This window comes from Haliotis rufescens, unplaced genomic scaffold (assembly GCF_023055435.1).
Source record: "Haliotis rufescens isolate VD_foot unplaced genomic scaffold, xgHalRufe1.0.p SCAF_35, whole genome shotgun sequence".
NCBI lineage: Eukaryota > Metazoa > Mollusca > Gastropoda > Lepetellida > Haliotidae > Haliotis > Haliotis rufescens.
The window spans coordinates 1,538,069-1,559,884 of record NW_025964057.1 but is presented as its reverse complement, the minus strand read 5'-3'; the positions used below and the strand labels follow the sequence as shown (position 1 = coordinate 1,559,884).

General features: G+C 41.2%; 1 protein-coding gene across 3 annotated transcripts in view; it reads right to left on the bottom strand.

The window, feature by feature from the left end:
• Positions 1-8,331, bottom strand: part of LOC124134397 — a 38,462-nt gene extending 30,131 nt beyond the window's left edge. For 2 of the 3 annotated variants that reach the window (XM_046499178.2, XM_046499180.2), the window contains exon 1: positions 8,198-8,331. The gene's annotated coding sequence lies outside the window, so the exon portion shown is untranslated. Of the gene's footprint in view, positions 1-7,960; positions 7,983-8,197 lie in introns of those variants that run through there. The other variant, XM_046499179.2, reaches the window with a different exon arrangement.
• Between the last annotated feature and the right edge of the window lie 13,485 nt (positions 8,332-21,816).

The following is a 21,816-nucleotide window of genomic DNA, read 5'->3' as shown; positions in this document are numbered from 1 at the left end:
TATCACGGCGGGGGACACCAGAAATGGGCTTCACACATTGTACCCATGTCGGGAATCGAACCCGGGTCTTCGGCGTGACGAGCGAACGCTTTAACCACTAGGCTACCCGACCGCCCAGAGAAGGCAAGGACGATATTTGGAAGCTTAGGAGTTTAGCAGACAGAGTGAGTGAGTGAGATTGAGTGAGTAAGGTTTTACGCCGCTTTTAGCAATATTCCAGCAATATCACGGCGGGGGACACCAGAAATGGGCTTCACACATTGTACCCATGTCGGGAATCGAACCCGGATCTTCGGCGTGATGAGCGAACGCTTTAACCACTAGGCTACCCGACCGCCCTTAGCAGACAGAGACAAACAGAACTCTTACGTATTCGCATGTTTGGGAGTAGAATTCGTTAAGAGGCGCTTTGGTATCTAGAAGGAAAAAACAGCAAACTTTTCTGTTATATTTTTAGAAAAAAGTAATTAGGGGCATGCCAGGCTCTGTGACAATTGCCTTCCTATCAATGCAGGGCCTGCCAAGACACAGGGGGTGAGCTGACATCGTCAAAATGTCTCCTCACCAAAATTGGACAGGCATGGGAAACATTTAAACGTCCATGAGTTGAAAAGGTAAGGGAGCAATTAGAAGAATACCAATATATTCAATTCACCCTAGTCAAAAGAATAACCCAAACAAGACATACATGAGTTTCGAATCTTGTAAATAAGAAAATTAACAAAATGTGACTGTCCCTTGCTTGAATTAATAGTGACGCATTTTGGTCTTGACATATTGGAGAATATCGTCGTGTCAGGTTCACTGGGCGGAAACAATGACATATATAACAAAACTCACACCCGTGAAGATCCAGGGTAGAGTAGGTCTTCAGCAACCCATGCTTGCCGTTAAAAGGCGACTATGCTTGTCGTAAGAGGCGACTAGCAGGATCGGGTGGTCAGGCTCTCTGACTCATCGTATCCTAATTGCGTGGATCGATGCTCATGATGGCTATAAGCTGGACAAATTAACAAAAAGTGATATTCATTTTCGATGCGATTTAAGTAACAAACTTTACACTTTCTAAATTCACGAGGAATATTATAATGTTGTCCACGTTCAATTTATAAATTGTGAGAACTAAGCCAAAAACAAGTCAATGTGTTTCTTAATATATTAACAGTAATGCTACTCAGATAGTTATCACATAAAATGGATGTTTTAAACTGTGCATAATAAGCCATTTTGGGGCTATCAGATAAATTACCATGACAAACCTGAAAAAGAGTTGTCTTTTAACAGTTGACGTAACATATCTAAAAATATGGTTTTATTACCACATGTTTGAAAGAACCTGACATCACCAAATCCTAATCTAAAAATAACAGTTTTAAGTTTCGTTACCCAATTTACGTGGCCTTATTCATCGTACAAGCGCAACATATTGTAACATTTTTTGGGTAAATGAGATTCCTGCATACTGAAAAGAGACAGCCAATATTTGACACATTTCAAAAGAGCAAGCGACTGAATAGAGTATCTTCCACATGCGCCTAACACCCCATTATTTGAAGTTGATAACTTCATGCTCACAGGCATACAATTGAACTTTTTCTAGTGGTTCTACGTCACTGAACTCCCAAATTTCAGCCGCATTTCAATGTATTGGTGTTATCTTTGCATCAAATAATTTGAAGTAAAAGTGGGGTGAGTATGGTTTCAAGGAATGTATACTACAGTCAAGTCCCATTAATCTGGCCAAGAGAACACAAGGTGCTCCACCAGGAAGGCAGGGGCTGGCCAAGTGAACATCAACAAAATTAACCAAAGGCTGAAGAAAAGATCCCTGATAAGGAGCTCCACCAGGAAGGCAGGGGCTGGCTAAGAGAACATCAACAAAATTAACCAAAGGCTGAAGAAAAGATCCCTGATAAGGAGCTCCACCAGGAAGGCAGGGGCTGGCTAAGAGAACATCAACAAAATTAACCAATGGCTGCAGAAAAGATAACTGACAAGGAGCTCCACCAGGAAGGCAGGGGCTGGCCAAGTGAACATCAACAAAATTAACCAATGGCTGCAGAAAAGATAACTGACAAGGAGCTCCACCAGGAAGGCAGGGGCTGGCCAAGAGAACATCAACAAAATTAACCAATGGCTGCAGAAAAGATAACTGACAAGGAGCTCCACCAGGAAGGCAGGGGCTGGCCAAGTGAACATCAACAAAATTGGTGTTCAGACAAAGCTTATTGTTTTGCGCGGGGTGAATCGTTGGCGGTCATGGATGTGAAAATATTGGTACAGTGTACCCTCGCTATTGGGCTCTTCGATAAAGCGCTACCTCGGTTACTACGCGCGGTATCGCATGGCTCCCAAAATTAATGTACACTTTTAATACTGAGAGTTTTACACAGCCGTGATTGTATTGTTGTTGGTTGTTCATTTGCACATAACGCTTCTCATTGCATAATCAACCGTTTATCGCTGAATGGAGTTCTAATAATCTGTTTGAAAACATCCGCGGCAAGTCCCGGAAATACGATTGTTCTACTAGTTAACTTTTCACACTATACATCCTTTGTTCTTAGAAGCGCATGCATGCAATAAAAGAGAACCACAAGCGAAGTTTATTTTCTTAATTAGTGGGCAATCCAATTTGAGGCGACACTGTCAACTCACATGTAGTTGCTGTCACTACACGGCGGTCATTCCTTTTGATTTGGATCAAGTAACCGTATCAAACCAATTAATCTGGCTTGAATGTGTATCTATATTAGCATGGATGTGTATGAATGAGCGTAGTGCTGGTCAAAACTCTCGTTTTCCGTATTTTAAGCAACATGACCAATCAATGCCACTGAATCACTCTGTACATGTGTAATGAATTGTGATTGGCTCTTCACTCATAGCGTCTGTTACTACCATTATCGATCGATATTTTCATGTAAGTAGACTACATTCACATTGAATGTAACAGTTAAGGCTTGTAAATAATAACAAACGGCGAAAACATAATGGATATATATTTTTACACTATGAACCGTAAACAACTTGTATCATTGTAATGTGCGAGACAAGGCGAAGATCGTGAGATTGGTCAAGCGCTCCCCCGCCTTGGCCTCGGTTAAATGGCTCATCGTCTATAACGCCCACCAATTATTTGGACCCCATTGGTAGCCTTGTAGCGAGGGACCACTGTAGTTGTGTGGAGCAACACATTGAAGATAAAATGCGTCTAGGATAGGCAGCCCTCTAAGTTTGTTTTTTGTAAGGAAGACAAGCGGGAATGTTTTAGGAGCCAACAGATATCTTAAACAGATATAGTTGCCAGTTATGTTTACTTTTAGGTAGCCAAGTGGCGAGAAGAAGATAAAGTTAGGTTACAAATCATACATTTAAGTCACATTTGGCCACCAAAATGGTCGCTACTTAGAGGGCTGATAGGGTTGCAGCAATAGAAAATGTTTTAGTCTACTAGTCCTTATAATGATAACTTATAGCAAAACCCTTAAAAATGGCAAATTTCTACTAGTCCTTATGATACATTAACTATTGGGCAGTTTGGCAAGGACTATAGGACTAGTGCCAATTTCTAATGCTGGGGTTGGCGTATTGGCATATAAATCATATTGCAATATATCCCAGTATGGAGAGCGGTATTGTGATACATATTGCAATATGTATCGGGACCCAAGTTATATATCTGATATATATTTGTACTGTTCAAATGGTACTTCTTCATTCAATAATTCAGCCTTCAGATTGTGAGATGGTTAGTATGGATAAACAAGGCTACCTATTATGTCATCAATATGGAATGTAACGCAAGCAGCGTGAAGCGTGTGCTGTTTGGATAGTGAGTGAGTTGCTTTTAACAGTATTCCAGTTATATCACGGCGTGTCAACTTAATGTGGGAGGAAAGCCCAAAGTGATGCAGGTCTCAGACAATTACCACTTCGGTGAAACCCACGAGCACGGGTATGGTGCAGACAAACCTTGAAACATAATCAGGGCGAACCTGGATTTGAACCCACAATAGTTTCTGGCGTGTGGTTTGGATAGGAACCCAGTCTATCAAATTACCTCCAGATAGTAGATATAATTTATATAATTACATATTAATTCTTCTGTGACTGGATTGGACAATATCAATACACAAGGGTTGTATTGTAATACGTGTCATGCTGATGGCCATATTGCAATATAACATTATACCTGTTATATTACACTCCCCTGTATTCATAACATCAGCTGCTAATTACAACATTGGTTTAGATCTTGACTAGAAATAGAGACTAATTATTAGACTAACTATTTTATGGTCTCTGCTGGAAATAAGCAACTTGGTTATTCCGATTGAGTCTCCCTTCTCTGCTTGACGACAGTAAGATATGAACTTGTCCTAATACGCAGATAACAATAATAATAATTTCTGTAAGTAAAGTGTTATAGATAACGTTTAACAATGTAAGATGTCTTTCTCATACACTGTGTTCCAATCTGTGAGCTAAGCAGTGACGTTGTCTGTCCTGTTGAGGAAGTCACGATGAGCGCAAGTGACTAATTACCCCGTATTCATAACTTCTGACACACTAGCCTTTAGGGCTGGGACGATACACCAACTATGCGATCCGATATGTATCAAGATACCTTATTCACGATCCCATATGTATCAGGATACTTGCATGTGCTCTTACCTGTGGTGCGTAAGCCATCTTTTTCATAGACAGGACGGCCAAATATACCTGGCACCCTGATGATTTACAGGTGGCAGTGTCAAGAATGGCACAGTGGATGAAAATATTAAGTTTTAACTATTAACTTGCACTACTGATTAGTGTTTAGTGGAACAGTTATTAAAGCAAACATTTCAGGTCAGAATGGACATCATTTAGTTAGTGTGCGACTGTGATCGATACTTGTCACGAGAAGTAAAAAATCGCTATCCACCAATGCATCGGTGTATCGTCCGACCACTACTTGCCTATGTGTCTTAAAGCAAACTCCCAAGTACCTTCAGTATCTAGAGAATGATAAACTGTTCATCAGGGTTAGAAATTAACACTAGTCGCTAGCCCTGGGCTAGTACAGATTCCTGTAGGCTAGTACAAATTTCCCAGTTTCCCCTTGTTTTAACATTACAATGGCACTTATCTATCCTTACCCGGGCTAGTGAAGCTTTGGAGTTTAGTTCTAACCCTGATGATTCATACAACCATTTCTAAAAGTACAGAAATGAAGACATTTCATCAATAAGTATATACTTAATTAATATCATATCACACTCGGAACAAAAACTTGCACAATCAGCATCAATAATTGGACTGGAATATGTACATCACCAGATACTGAGGATCAGTGTCAAAAGTGAAAAGGAAATAATTTTCCCATAATCGTCAGTGTAAGACTGCCATACTTTCACTGGAGTATGTTCCACCCAAGTGATAACAACCTTTATTACTTGCCCGTGAAGAGATCACCCGTTCAATAAACATACAGCTTTATTACACATTGTGTAATACCAAAAGGCGTGCTTATGTACTCTCGGAACACGTTTCACGAACAAATATTGAAAGCTCTCAACATCCCTTGGCGTATTCAACGACATTGTGTGTGGAGATGATAGATCACTGGGAGGAGCTTATGCACACTCGATGACCCCAGCAACCTTGTTGCTAGGCTGACGTCACATGGCATTGTTTCGCCGATGGATCTTGCAACAAAATTCCACAAATTACGTCATCGGGTATTGTGACGTGATTGTAAACTTTGAGGTGCAAGGCCCCGTTCCACAAGGCGATCGTACTCTAGCGCAACGACAGTCGTTAGTCTAAGTTAAATTATGTGAGTTGTGATAGCCTTAGCACTACGATAATTTTGTGGGACGAACGCCTGAATTCTAAAGGTGGACCATTGTATGATATTAAATTCATACGTTTCAACTTTTGACGTGTTTGAAGTATTATTCTGTTAAACTCAATTGGATTATGCCATGGATCCTGTAGGTGTCAGCCTATTTACACTCAACAGTATAATTTTAAAAACATTATAAATGACAAGTAATAAATAAAATACTAAACTCGCTCTCGTGTAAAACCAATTTTATGAAACTCGTGAATAGTTCTGGTATCTGACTCGCTTTCGCTCGTCAGATACCAGAACTATTCACTCGTTTCATAAAATTGGTATTACACGGGAGCTCGTTTAGTATTCTATATGTATCTGAAGAAGGTAAATCTGAGTGTATCAACACTCTTACATGTGGCAGAAGTGGTCCAAGCATATGGGGAAAACACATTATGTAGGAAAATGGATGAGTGAAATATGATCAACTGTATATATACACTGTATAACATATCTTATTACTATGTTCGTATGAGGAACAGAAGAAGACATCTCAACTAACAAGAGTAACAACTGTGATAAAAATGCGAAAAGATTTGGATACATCCCTCTCAGTCATAAACCATTCTTTCGTCAGTGGTGACACATTCAAACTGTCAATAGATTTACATGACAATCTAATCTAATCATAATGAACATAGGTCAATAAGTACCGTTTAGTGTAATTAACATGGATAAAATGTTTTTGCAATGATAATGAATATATAGAGGATATTTCTTGTTTCGAGTGAGTGAGTGAGTATGGTTTAACGCCGCTTTTAGCAATATTCCAGCAATATCACGGCAGGGGACACCAAAAATGCACCCATGTTGGGAATTAAACCCGGGTCTTCGGCGTGATGAGCGAACACTTTAAACACTAGGCTACCCGACCGCCCCTCCTGTTTGAGTGAAATATCATGCTTCTCTCATCGAGTGACGTCGGGAAAGGAGATATTTTCATGAGTGGCGTAGCCACAAGTGAAAAAAATATCTCCTTTTAGGACAAGCGATTTAGGGTCACGAAATTCTGTATCATACATAAAGATATTATTATATACAAAATCAAATCTAACAAAAAATATTCTTGAAAACTTTGAGGCCACTGTTGGAAGCAAAAAAATACACGCTGGTAAAGGAACAAAAATGGAGCTTTGCTAAATGAACAGTCTCGATTGACGAGTTAAATGAGAAATTTACAGTAAATAACGAAATATTTCAAGGGAATAACAAACAGCATGAAGCAATATTAACTCCATAAATAACCATCTGTCATTATTTTGCCTTGTCAATGTGGAACTTATGTAAAAAGGAAGTCAACAGATTGTGTACAGGCCAGAAAAAATAAAGGGAGACAATTCGAGGGGCAGTCACTCTTGTATGACAATACAGTAAACTACGGTTATAACGAACAGGCTTATAACGAACTGACGGATATAACGAACTTACTTTTTTGGTCCCGACTATTTGCTGTAGTTATGCTGTATATATGCTTATAACGAACTACGGTTATAACGAACTAAAATTAGTAGTCCCTTTGAGTTCGTTATAACCGTACTTTACTGTAGTTCCTTCGAAGTGATATGTTCACCGCAGTGAAATAGCAATTATTATGTTCAATGCAATGAAAATATCACTTTTCTTAAATTCGGAAAAATCAGTCTTTCACACATAGAGGTCTAAGTAAATAATAATGTATTTTGACTGAAATTTGTTACTAAGCTCAAATCATATCGAGTGGGAAGCAAACTTACTGAGGTATGTCTTACCAGTCTGCTGATGGATGAACCCTTTATGTCTCGTAACTCGAAATGTATTATGATGACCAAGATAACAACTCAAATCAAAACATAAAGGCGGTCCTGATTCCACACTACAAATCAGCTATAATAACAACATTGGTTTAGATCTTGACTGGAAATAGAGACTAATTATTGGATTATAAATAAAATTTATGGTCTCTGCTCAAAATGACCAACTTCGTCATTACGATTGAATGTCCCCCCGCATGACGACAGCTAGTGAGATATGACAATAATGATGTAATATATAAACTTGTCCTACTACGCAGATGCCTGACAATGATCATATACGTACCTGTACAACGTCTTCATAATTTCTGAATATAAAGCATTACATATAACGTTTAACAAGTAAGATGTCGTTCACATACACTGCGTTCTAATCTGTGAGCTACAACGTCAGTGACTACGCCGAAAATCGTGTTGAGGAAGTCACGACGAATCGAGTCGGAGAGATATTGTCACTGATGGGTGAAACAACATTGTCAGTGCGTAGTTTACAAATTTTATAAGGTTTACTAGATCAACTTACCTTGAAATGCGACTGTCTAATATATATCCTAAAAGATGAAATTCGTATTTCGTCTGAATTACCATTCTATCCCATGATAAGTGCACATTTTCGATGGATATACAACAGGGAACGAAATCTATGGCGAAAGGGGATTTCCCTTCTATCAGGCACACACGCAATCGGACTGGGAGCTGTCTATTACCTAACCGAGAAAATTAAGCGCTAGGATTGTTGCGCGTATCAAACATTGAACTTACCACGCGAAGGAGGAACTCTGGGTAAGCTGGTTCCCGGCTCCCTATGCGCGTCCTCAACTTGTAAGATAGCCCCGTCTCTAACGTCACAAGTTTACGACGCGCATAGGGAGCCGGGAACCAGGTTAGAACTCTGGGTACCATTCCATTCGTCACCACTCGCCCCTTTCCGTCACCTGCACCTCTCAGAACAACACGATTTGGTCACGAATGCAGTGGGTACATCAGTCGTGAACACTCGCATTTTTCCGTAACCATTAGTAACCACCTGCCCCATTCCGTAACCTGCAAGCATTTTAAATTTCACATGCCATAATGTTTATACTAACTGTACAAATCTTAATTCGGTAAAAAAGGCCGTATGCCCACGTACATAAGTTCAACAGGAGACATTTCTGCATTTTACACAAAAATGCTATGACAATCGTCATTAGGAGGAAAAGTAAAGGTAAACGGCGTGAGGTTTGTGAGAATATGCGGGGAATCCGAAAATGATTGCTTGAACATTTCATCATCATCCTTAAAGAGGCTGCACATAATGTTGATATCTCATATAAGAAATAAACGACTCGTGGTCGCTGTTTATCGAGGGAAAGTAAAATAAAACACCGCAGAATTGTTTGATAAGCATTATTTAGAAGCTGACGGATGACAAAGTAAATACACTGATGATTTATGGATAAAACTTCTTCAATACTGTCAAAGGCGACGTTTCGGTATAGATCCTTATACCATTGTCAAGCAAGATAGTCTTGACAACGGTATAAGGATCTATATACCTTTACAGTATTAAAGAAGTTGTTATCCATAAATTGTGTCTACTTTGAAAACACTGCAGGGTCAATAAACCACTCGGGGTATATTGATTTATCATGATATATATTCTCCCTGCAGTGTTTTATTGCACGATAAACACTCCTACTCGTCTTTTATTTCTTAATTATACACCCCACGGGATGATTCTCTGCTGTTTGTGTAGGTTCATGTATTAACATAACAACCCCATGCATGGGTTATCGAATAACCTGCCGTGGACTGCTTAGATACTAGCGAGGAAAAGTATAACCGTGCTTCAGATTTGTTTGTTGTTTAACGCCGTATTATTCCAGCTATATGACGGCGGTCTGTAAATTATCGAGTCTGGACCAGACATTCTAGTGATTGACATCATATGCGCATCGATCTACGCAAATGAGATACGATGACATGCAATAAACAAGTCAGCGAGTATGACTACCCGATCCATTGGTCGCCTCTTACGACAAGCATAGTCGCCTTTTAGGGCAGGTTCACACAGTGCCGATTATGGATCCCGTTTGAGATAAGACAGCGCTACGACACGAAAAGCAAAAATGTCGGATTACTATCCTCAATGATCTGGAATGTCCTATCATTGTGAATACGCAGTCGTATACGTTCGTAACAGAGTCATGCGGATGGGGAAAGGTCCAGAGAGGTCGGCCAAGCACTCCCGACGGTATATGGTGCGTCCCGTAACATTTGGGAAACTCAGCCGATTTTGTCGAGTCGGATTACAATCGTGACTATGTCGTGACAGATTCTGCTGTATCGGATCAAAATCGTATCAATGTCCTGTGTTGTCTGGACGGTGTCCTGTGGATCGGGACGCTGTCGTGATGAACGGGCATGAATTGTTCATTGCCGTTTCTTGTCGATTGAGTCAAGACTGCGTCCAGATCTTGCCAAATGCGAATCGTCGTTGTCGGTTCACTGTCCGGTCACTGTCGGATCTCTGTCGGATCTCAATCGGGACGCTGTCGGGACAGATTCGGTCGTTTTTAACCATTCGGAAGATACAAATCGGATCAGATTCGGATTGAGAACGGGAGACTCGGGACCAATTCGGCTGGAAACGGCTGAATCGGGACGCTTCCTGGTCAATATCTGATTGTTTGTGAATTTTCTGCCACGAATCACAGGATCTTGATCAGACTTTTGACAAATTTTTATCTGGAATGGCCCTATCAAGGACGGCAGTAAAAATCCTGAATGTGTGAGCCCTTACGGCAAGCATGAGTTGCTGAAGACCTACTCTATCCTCTGTCCAAATGAAGGGACGTAACGTTACGTTGCAATGTCCGCCCACATACTGCACGTGTTGTAACAGGCATTTTGAGGCATCATAACATTGCTTTAATGCCATGACCGGATGTTTGTCCAGACCTATTTCCCATCGGATATGTCTGGGATGAGATGGAGGGCGCCTACGACAGGTCCAGAACCAGCCGGTAATGCTAGCTCAGTTGGGACAATCTTTGGTTGACATTTGAAACAGCATCCCCCAGATTCAGGCTGTTTTCAACTATCTGGTGTCTCCGGTGCACCGCCGCTGCCTCGCCTTAACTCATGTCAATCACGGGATTGTCTGGTCCAGATTCGATTACGTACGCCGGATGTCGATATCGTCCCGGCTGAGTACGTCATTCAAATTACCATTAAAAATGATGAATTGTGTTCTTCCATGAGTTGTGATGCCACCTCACACCATTACACTTCCGCTCGCAAACTGATGTTATGCTGTTGTCCGAGCTGTGGCAGTTTGGTATTGATTCCGTATATAGATGCACGAACCGAATATGGTTTTCTTGTTGACGTGACGTCACACGTGGACTACCGGCTCGCGGCAAGTCATCTGTCATTCCCTGTCGCAGAAAGAGATGATATTGTATTTAGATGAAAATTAAAGTGACCGGCAACTTCATTTTGCGTCATTTCTGCATGTTTGCAGTATATTCGTGGCGTGTAGGCATTGGTTTTCTGCAAGCCGTGGCATTGCGTAAGAGTTATTTAAATTACGGTTAAACAAAAGTGTATTTTATGAGCGCCTGCCTGATAGCCAAACAATCATTGTGTTCTGTTCCCATTAACAAAAACACGTGTGAGAGTACCATGTACACAAACATCCAAATTGAGCGTCGTGCACGTGTTCCGACTGTGGTTACGTGGTGAATAGGAACACTGACATGTGTTTAATACTGCCCATGAGAAAAGAGTTCCCTAAATCTCCATTGGCAGACTCATACGCAGCGTGCCTCGTCGAGTGAATGAATTTTTAACAAATCGAGGCGGTATTAGATCTACGCTGCAAAACGTCAACATTGAAATTGGCGGCCATAACATCTTCTGTCATACTTCACTGCGAATTGTAATGTGTTCCCAATTCGTTCATTTTTATCATACAACTATTACTAGAATCTATCATTTCTTACAGTTTTAGGGGTAGCCTTGTGGTTAAAGCGTTCGCCCGTCACGCCGAAGACCCGGGTTCGATTCCCCACATTGGTACAATGTGTCAAGCCAATTTCTGGTGATGTTGTTGGAATATTGCTAAAGGGGAGTAAAGCCATACTCACTCACTCACCCAATGTTACAATTTTGGAAATTTTAAGTTATTTTCGAGTACACCCTACTTTTTTTTAACATTATGAATATAAACTACCGGACAAAAGAAAGTTTTCCCTTTAAAAATAGTTGTATAAAAAGGGAAAAAGGCAGGTTTGAAACCCCGCAGAAAACATTCGACCAAATGCAACATGACCACAACCACAACTCAGATTTTCAAACGCAGCTTTCCAAATCATGCATTGTTGAAAACATGCAAAACGTTATTTTGAGACATAGGTCCAAATGCACGTGTGTGATTGTGGCATAAATACCGACGTTGGACAGAGCAGGCATTCAGTGAGCAAAAAAAACCACCAAGAATATTCCCAGACTTACACAAGCGCAACGAGACAGAGCGATCGGTATGGCCAATATGGGGACTACTCAACGTCAGATAGCCAGAACCTTCAACTGCTCCCAGACCACCATCAGCAAGTTGATAATCCGCTACCAACAGACAGGACAGACTCAAGACCGGCCAAGATCGGGAAGACCGAGAGTGACAACACCGGCCGAAGACCGTTACAACCGGCAGATTCACCTCCGAAACAGATGTGTGACGGCGACGTCAACGGCGGCAACAGCACTAGGGCATGCCATCAGCAGACGAACAGTCCTGCTGGTATACGAGCCTACCGACCCTTCCGTAGAGTGGCCATGACCCGTCTACACCGTCAACGCAGACTGCAATGGGCACGAACTGTACGTCGGTGGCAGCAACGTGACTGGGCGAGAGTGCATGCTCTTTACAGATGAAAGTCGGTTCTGTCTGTTCAGGAACGATGGCAGAGTTCGATTTTTTCCACGCAGGGGAGAGCGACTGGCGCCAAACTGCATTAGAGAAGTTCACCCGTTTGGAGGTGGAGGCGTCATGGTATGAGGTGGCATTTGTGGCCAGATTACAACACGGCTGGTTATCATCCGAGGAAACCTGAATGCTCAGCGATACAGGGATGAAGTGTTGAGACCTGTTGTGGTGCCCTTTATTCAACATCAGCCAAGAGGATTAATTTTGCAACAAGACAACGCAAGGCCTCACACCGCCCGAATGGTTCAAGACTACCTGAACAACGTTAACGTCAACGTATTGCCCTGGCCACCTTGTTCTCAAGACATGAACCCCATTGCACATCTCTGGGATCATCAGCTGAGACAACATGTACCGCCTCCAGCGAACCGACAGGATTCCTGTTGACGTTATCCGCCGACTGACTACGTCAATGAGGAGGCGTGTACGTGTTGGCGTGCATGGATGCCCAGGGTGGTCACACTCGCTATTGATGACGTGTTACCTACTACTGTGTCATTAATGGACTCTTCGTGCACTTTTTCAATGAACTCTGATTTGTGTAATTTATAATTTGGACCCCTTGGCTCTTTCTTTGTGTATTGCGGAGAATGCAATATCGGCATTACAATGCATTTTCATTCTAATTCATGGAAAATGATTTCTGTTTATAAATTAATCATCATAAATCTCACATATGCCTTTGTTTTTGGTGTTTGGTCAAGTGAAGTCGGTGAAAACCTTCTTTTGCCCGGTAGTTTATGAATGATATCCACCACTGGAATTCGTAGCTGTACACAAATAAAAATATATTTTGATGGTTTATAAAATTTATGTTTAAAATACTCACCACCCAAAGAAACGCGAATACCATACATATGTTGGTTGATATATGAAGAGAAATTTTAAGAGATATTAGATTGGTTCGAAGCAGGATTATCGAGTAAAGTCACGTGCAGCATATATCATGATTAGAATAAAGACTCTGTGATAAAGTTTTGTCATTATAATATAAGTGTTACACATTGGAAACTTCTCTTCTTTACGTACAATCGTCTCTCTCTCTCTCTATATATATATCTATCTATGGTTCGCGTTTCTTTTGGTGGTGAGTATATTTGTAGCTCTCTACGAATTCCATCGTGTGGCTGCACAGATGCAGTTTGCCTTACAGAGTTGTCTCCTCCCGCGAGCTCTTACGTCACAACGTTCAGGCGGCAGAAGACAACTTGACGAAAGATGACAGAACAGTGAGTTTATTTGCGTCTACGTGACCAACTTCTTGAGTCAATGTATAAAAGACCACTGAACAGAAAAAACGCTCTTAAAACAACAGCTAAAAAATAGAAGACTGATATTTAACACGCGATCCTGTTGAGTACGGGGACATAGTCTGTAGATCGACCTATGTCACGTGGTCGTCCCCAGAATGTGTAAACTGTGATGACAAAATTACGAGCAACAAAAATATATTTACTAAGACAGTGTGAAAAAGACTCAAAATATTTATGAGCAGGTGGGCTGGCAAGTCTTAAAAGTTACGAGCTAGTTTCAGATTTATGATGCCATGGCAACTGCATTGCCCATTGACCATTTTGGAAGAAATTTCCGTTCCTGACTTGTTTTTTCTTCATCCCTCATTGTCAGCTTAACACCATGAATGCCACAGGGATATATATATGTGTCTATCAATTAGATGGAATTGTACCCCAATTTGATGTTATCTGTTTGTATCCAGTTTCTGTCATTAGGTACCCAGGTCTTGCTCGCCCGCTGACCCATGAAGATCTGGGGTAGAATAGGTTTTCAGCAACCCATACTTGTCGTAAAAGGCGACTAACGGGATCGGGTGGTCAGGTTCCCTGACTTTGTTGATGCATGTCATCGATCCCAATTGCGTGGATCGATGCTCATGATGTCAATCTCTGGATTGTCTGGTCCAGACTCGATTATTTACAGACCGCCGTCATATAGCTGGAATACTGTTGAAAGCGGCGTTAAACAACAAACCAACCAACCAACTTTGATTTTCTGGAATAGTACGCTTTGGCGTTTCAGTTACAATCTTTTCAAACACAGACCTTCAAATTTGTAGAACTTTCATCCAAAATTAAAAGCAGTAAAGACACATGAACTTTCTGTCATCAAACATAAAATTTCTCTATAGAAACCTCTTAGGTGTGCATACGGCTTGCATTAACACACCCACAAGGTTGGGCAGTGAAGGTGGCTACCATTCTACAGGCAGAGACTGTGTTAACATAGTGTAACATTTGAATATCCCTACATTGAAAATGAACTTGCAATTACACTTCAGATTTGGTGGTGCGATACTATTGGCGAGGTGTATATGAAACATAAAACTCGGGGTACAGTTTGACATATCTAATTGTCTAATTGTACCCCAGGTACATATCGATGGTTCCCAGGTAGATAACAACCCCATCAGCCTTAGTTTTGAATTCTGTAGAAAATTGTCTGAAAATTAGATACATAATACTAAATCACCATTCACGGCGATATTTCATGTATGTTTTGAAATCTAAATATCGGATACAAGGAGAATTTAATTACTAAAATAGCATATTTGTGATTGGAGGAACTGCTCTTTATCAAATTACCAGTGATCATTCTGAAACATTGCTGATAACCCTAGTCATTTAGAATGTTTTAGAAAATAGTCAAACACGAATGCCAAAGTGAACTTTCCGCCTTGTTTACAAAATCACGTTCTAGTAAGTTATCATTCCAGCAGGGGTACAGAACAAGTTTGAGGGAATTCCCCAATGTCTAAAAATAACGTCAAATAGGGACAAAATATTCTCACGTGAGGCACTTTCTTCATCAGCTGATGAGCGTCAACAAATAGGACGTCAATCCTAAAATGATTGCCTGTAGCAGACGATACTTGTTTATTTAAAAGAAGACATGTACATCCATCCATCTCCATTCACCCATCTCCATACATACATACATACATACATACATACATACATACATACATACATACATACATACTGTCAAGATCTGTAGTAGAATAGGTCTACAGCATCCCATGCTTGACGTATAAGGAGACCATGCTTGATGTAAGAGCCGACTTACAGGATAGGGTGGTCAGGCTAACTGACTTGGTTGATGCATTTCATCGTATCCCAATTACATGGATGGATGATCTTGATGTCAATCACTGGATTGTCTGGTCCAGATTCGATTATTTACAGACTGTCGTCATATCGGTGGAATATTGCTGAGTGCGGCATTAAACAACAAACAAACAGACATTTGTAATATGAATTGTGAAATATTTAGTTCTAAATTTGGAACTTTTGTTGACATTTGCTGCAGACATGGGGCCGAATATCGGACTCTTAGCAGGTTTAGATAAATCTCTAGTTTAGGTTTTAACTGAAGTTGCCATGTTTAGTCTTGATCACTGCTGCTTGCTTTCAACCCATATTCTCTTTGCAAGGCTTATATGAATTTTACAAACTGCCATTAAAACAACATCATAGGCTCACACCTAAGATTCTTGAAACTATCAGCATTGAGCTCAGGAGAAGACTGCTAGACTGATTTAACCTCCTTTGAGTATTGATCATCTTATTGAATTACTTTACTTTACTTTTTTCAGTCGCATAATGGAAGTAGAAACAGACCTGAAAAACATGAAGCTGCTTCCAGAAGTCACTTGGAATTTAGAGAGACCGGCGCATAATACAGTAACTTCAAGTTCAGTTTGTGAGAGAAAGGATTGTGCTACCTTAACTCTCACAGGGGCAAAGCCGAAGGTCCAGAGTGTGGATGAGTGTCAACTTGCCCTGTACAGCGGCAGTTGTTCCCCTGGCACCAAGGTTCAGTGGAAGGTCATGGATGGAACAAATACTGCAGTAGCCATGGGTGCTTTAGTGCCCATCAACATCAAGGCTGGAGTCCTAGAAGGAGACAGACTAAGTGGTGATGGTGTTGTGGATGTTAACAGTGATGCTCATGCAAAATCAGCTGGCAATGTTAACAGTGATGTCCAATCAAGAAAAGTCAGTGATGTTAACAGTGATGTTCAAGCAAGAACAGTTGATGTTAACAGTGATGTTCAAGCAAGAACAGTTGATGTTAACAGTGATGTTCAAGCAGGAAAGGTTGGTGATGTTAACAGTGCCAAGACAGTTGGGAATGTTAACAGGGAAACTGTTCATGCAAGAAAAGTTTGCAGTCTTAACACTGACTGTGACTTTCATGCCAGAAAACTTGACGATGTCAACAGTGACGTTTTTCATGCAAGAAAGGTTTTCTGTGTTAACAGTGGCACTATTCCAACACAAGTGGCCAATCCAATAAGTGATGAGAATGGTAATATGAACATTTCCAGAAGGGTTAGCCATCCTGGAAGATTCCTTGACAAAGTGACCAACTGTAGAAGTGAAGTGACCGACTGTAGAAGTGAAGTCACCAGCTGTAGAAGTGAAGTGACCAGCTGCAGAAGTGAAGTCACCAGCTGCAGAAGTGAAGTGACCGGCTGTAGAAGTGAAGTCACCAGCTGCAGAAGTGAAGTCACCAGCTGCAGAAGTGAAGTGACCGGCTGTAGAAGTGAGGTGACTGGCTGTAGAAGTGAAGTGACCAGCTGTAGAAGTGAAGTGACCAGCTGTAGAAGTGAAGTGACCAGCTGTAGAAGTGAAGTGACCGGCGGTAGAAGTGAAGTGACCGGCTGTAGAAGTGAAGTGACCGGCGGTAGAAGTGAAGTGACCGGCTGTAGAAGTGAAGTGACCGGCGGTAGAAGTGAAGTGACCGGCTGTAGAAGTGAAGTGACCGGCGGTAGAACTGAAGGGATGTCTTGTGATGCAGACAGTGTTCCTAGCTGCAACAATGAGAGGGGACGATTTCGTAACTATACATTCAAAAGAGTTTCCTCCAAGCGACTTTGGACTGTGGCAGCAGACGACAGGTCACACTGCTCTGGTCCATCAAAGAAACAGAGGCCCAACTTCACTGACACAGTGTTGGCTGGAGGTTTGTCCACGGTGACAGAGGTTGGTGATGGAATGATGACTGATAACACCGAGACTCTCCCTACACACGCTCAGTCAACTGGCCCTACACACGCTCAGTCAACTCTCCCTACACACGCTCAGTCAGCTCTCCCTACACACGCTCAGTCAACTCTCCCTACACACGCTCGGTCAACTCTCCCTACTCACGCTCAGTCAACTGGCCCTACACACGCTCAGTCAGCTCTCCCTACACACGCTCAGTCAGCTCTCCCTACACACGCTCAGTCAACTCTCCCTACACACGCTCGGTCAGCTCTCCCTATACACGCTCGGTCAGCTCTCCCTACACACGCTCGGTCAACTCTCCCTACACATGCTCGGTCAACTCTCCCTACACACGCTCAGTCAACTCTCCCTACACACGCTCAGTCAACTCTCCCTACACATGCTCAGTCAACTCTCCCTACACACGCTCAGTCAACTCTCCCTACACACCCTCAGTCAGCCAACAGGCCTTCACAACCAGGACCTAATGTTTCAACATTCAGAAAGCCAAAGAAACCAAGTCAGAAACAATCAAAGAAGTTTAAATCTCACATCAATGTCAAGACCGTGGTAGATATCAAAGATGTAGAAATCAAACAAAACTTAATCAACACAGTTCTAGCTAAACCATCGACATCCTGCAACAGCCAATTTCAAAAGGTGGAGGAATCATTTGTGCAAAATGTTGGCAAGAACAAAAAACTTAAACAGTCTAAAAAGAATAAATCTCCCAACATCACAGGGAAAGAAGATCTAGATAAACAAAAATCTGCCCAAACCTGTAGAGTGCCAACAAATGGTTGGAACAGCCAATTTCAAGACGCTGAGGAAGGAAATGTGCCAACTTCTGGCAAGGCAAGGAAGAGAAAAATTAAGGATTCTAAAAAGAATAAATCATCTAACGTCACAACAAAAGCAAACTTGACCTTCCAATTTCCAGAATCAAGTAAGGCAAATGTGCCAACTTCTGGCAAGGCAAAGAAGAGAAAGCATAAAGATCTTGAAAAGAATAAATTTCCTACACATGTCACTGTGAAAGAAAATCAAGATAAACAAAAATCTGCCAAAACCTGTAAAGTGCCAACAAATGGTTGGCACAGTCAATTTCCAGAATCAAGTAAGGCAAATGTGCCAACTTACGGCAAGGCAAAGAAGAGAAAAATTAATGACTCTAAAAAGAATAAATCTCCCAACGTCACAACAAAAGCAAAATTGACCTTCCAATTTCCAGAATCAAGTAAGGCAAATGTGCCAACTTCTGGCAAAGCAAAGAAGAGAAAAATCGGGGATTCTAAAAAGAAAAAATCTCCCAATGTCACAACAAAAGCAGATAAAGTTGAACGAAAGTTTGATTCAATCAACATGGTGCCATTCCAAGATAAGCAATTGACCTTCCATTTTCCAGAATCAAGTGAAGAAAATGTGACAATTTCTGGCAAGGCAAAGAAGAGAAAAATTGGAGATTCTAAAAAGAAAAAATCTCTCAATGTCACAACAAAAGCAGATACAATAACCATAGTGCTATTTCAAGGTTGGCAGTTGACCTTCTACCAATTTCAACAATCAGGAGAAGCAAATGTGCCAACTTCTGGCAAGGTAATGAAGAGAAAACTTAAAGCCAAGAAGACTAAGTCACTCGCAATTGTCAAAATGAATGAAGATAAGGATAAACAAAAAACAGCCACAACAATCTCCGTGTCCCTAGAAGGTTGTGAGTTGATCACTGTCAGCCGTCTATTGAAAGGAAAAGATGGAAACATAATGTCAACTTCCAGGATATCAAAGAAGCAAAAACACATCAATGCTAAGCCAACAACAAGTTGTAAAACCAGAAAGAACATTGAAAAGAGCAACAGTGCCAGGACCACAACATCAGGCTTCAAGGCTCTCTTGGATGACACTGAATCAAACAGCAATAGTGGTGGTTCTGGTGTCAGTGTTACTGTGGCAGATTGTCTGGCTCTGGTTGATGCCAACTTTGATTACAGGAAATATTTAACATACACAAAACAAAGTCATATATTCACTATAGTTGACAACATTACATATGACGATTTCTATGTTTGGTATACAGACCACACCAGGCACCTGAAGGAACGAGTAAGAGACGTTACCTTTGACTGGATCAGATTGAGATCTGAGCAGCTGCATCTGTATCTTCGGAAACAACTGATCTATAGAGTCATGTACAAGCAGTTTCGCAGAGAGGAGAGCACAGCCAAGGTGTCCAGACATCATCTTGAGGAACTCAGATTTCTATTCCAAGAGGTCATGTCAAATGACTGAGGTATCTGGTCCAGTAGATGGTCTTGATTGTTCACTGATCTAGTCCAATAGATCCTCTTTGTGTTTGACTGTTCTAGTCCAGTAGATCATGTTGATGGTTGGTCTATCTGGTCCAATAGATCGTCTTGGTGTTTGACTGTCCTAGTCCTGTAGATTATCTTGATGGTTGGTCTATCTGGTCAAATAGATCATCTTGGTGTTTGACTGTTCTAGTCCAGTAGATCATGTTGATGGTTGGTCTATCTGGTCCAATAGATCGTCTTTACAGTGGACCAATCTGGTCCAATAGATCATCCTAATGGTTGACTGAACTTGTCCAATAGATTGATGGTTGGTCTATGTGGTATAATAAATCATCGAAATGGTTGACCGATCTCGTTAACCCTTTGCCCATCAGGTCAAATAGATCATCTTGATGGTTGGACTATCTAGTCCAGTAGATTATCTTGATGGTTGGCCTATCTAGTCCAGTAGATTATCTTGATGGTTGGCCTATCTAGTCCAGTATATTGTCTTGATGGTTGCATAGCTACAGATAAGCTGCGTAAAATACCCCCCAAATGTATTCAAAACCCAATTACTTTCAATTAACTTGTGTACAGAAACGCATGCATTAAATTAAAAACTCAATTGTTTGAAAACAGTACGCATAAATACCCAGAGGAGCTTTTTCAGCATGCGTTCAACGGAGCTCATTTCCAAAACACAATTACGAGCAAATTTACTTTCCGAGCCAAGGCTGTATTTAGAACCGTTAGATACATCTAAAATATTATTTCATTTTTTTTTAAATCTCAAAATGCTTACTCATTTTGGGAAAACCCCAATGGAGTGATGGATAGATGAGTGAAAATTTAAATAGAAACCTTTGAGTGAAAACTTAATTGCTCAAAAAGTTATCTGGAGCTCTGTGGTTGGCGTATCTAGTCCAAAAGATCATCTTGATGGTTGGCCTACCTAGTCCAGTAGATTATCTTGATGGTTGGCCCAGCTAGTCCAGTAGATTATCTTGATGTTTGCCTATAAACTTAACAGTTGACCAGTTTGGTTCATTTGATCCTCTTGACGATTGACTGATCTGGGTGATAAGATCACTTTGATGATTGGTCCAGTAGATCATCTTGACAGTTTGACTATCTGGTCAAATATGTGATTGAGCTGAGTTTAATGCTGCTTTGGACAGTATTGGGGTGTGAAACCAAACTCGATAGCTCCTTCATTTGACAAGATAGGCCAGCCGTCAAGACCAGATCAGTCAACCGCCTTTACAGTTGACCAATCTGTTCCAATAAACCGTCTTAATGGTTGACTGAACTTGTCTAATAGATAGCATTGAAGGTTGGTTTGTTTGGTCCAATACATTGTCTTGGTGATGGACTGCTGAGTGCTCTCTTTCAAATGATCATCTGGACAGTTGGCCTCTCTGTTCAAATAGATCATCTTAATGGTTGGCCTCTCTGGTCAAATAGATCATCTGGACGGTTGGCCTCTCTGTTCAAATAGATCATCTTAATGGTTGGCCTATCTGTTCAAATAGATCATCTGGACGGTTGGCCTCTCTGGTCAAGTAGATCATCTGGACGGTTGGCCTCTCTGGTCAAATAGATCATCTGGACGGTTGGCCTCTCTGTTCAAATAGATCATCTTAATGGTTGGCCTATCTGTTCAAATAGATCATCTGGATGGTTGGCCTATCTGTTCAAAAAGATCATCTGGACGGTTGGCCTCTCTGTTCAAATAGATCATCTGGACGGTTGGCCTCTCTGGTCAAATAGATCATCTGGACGGTTGGCCTCTCTGGTCAAGTAGATCATCTGGACGGTTGGCCTCTCTGGTCAAATAGGTCATTTGGACGGTTGGCATCTGTTCAAATAG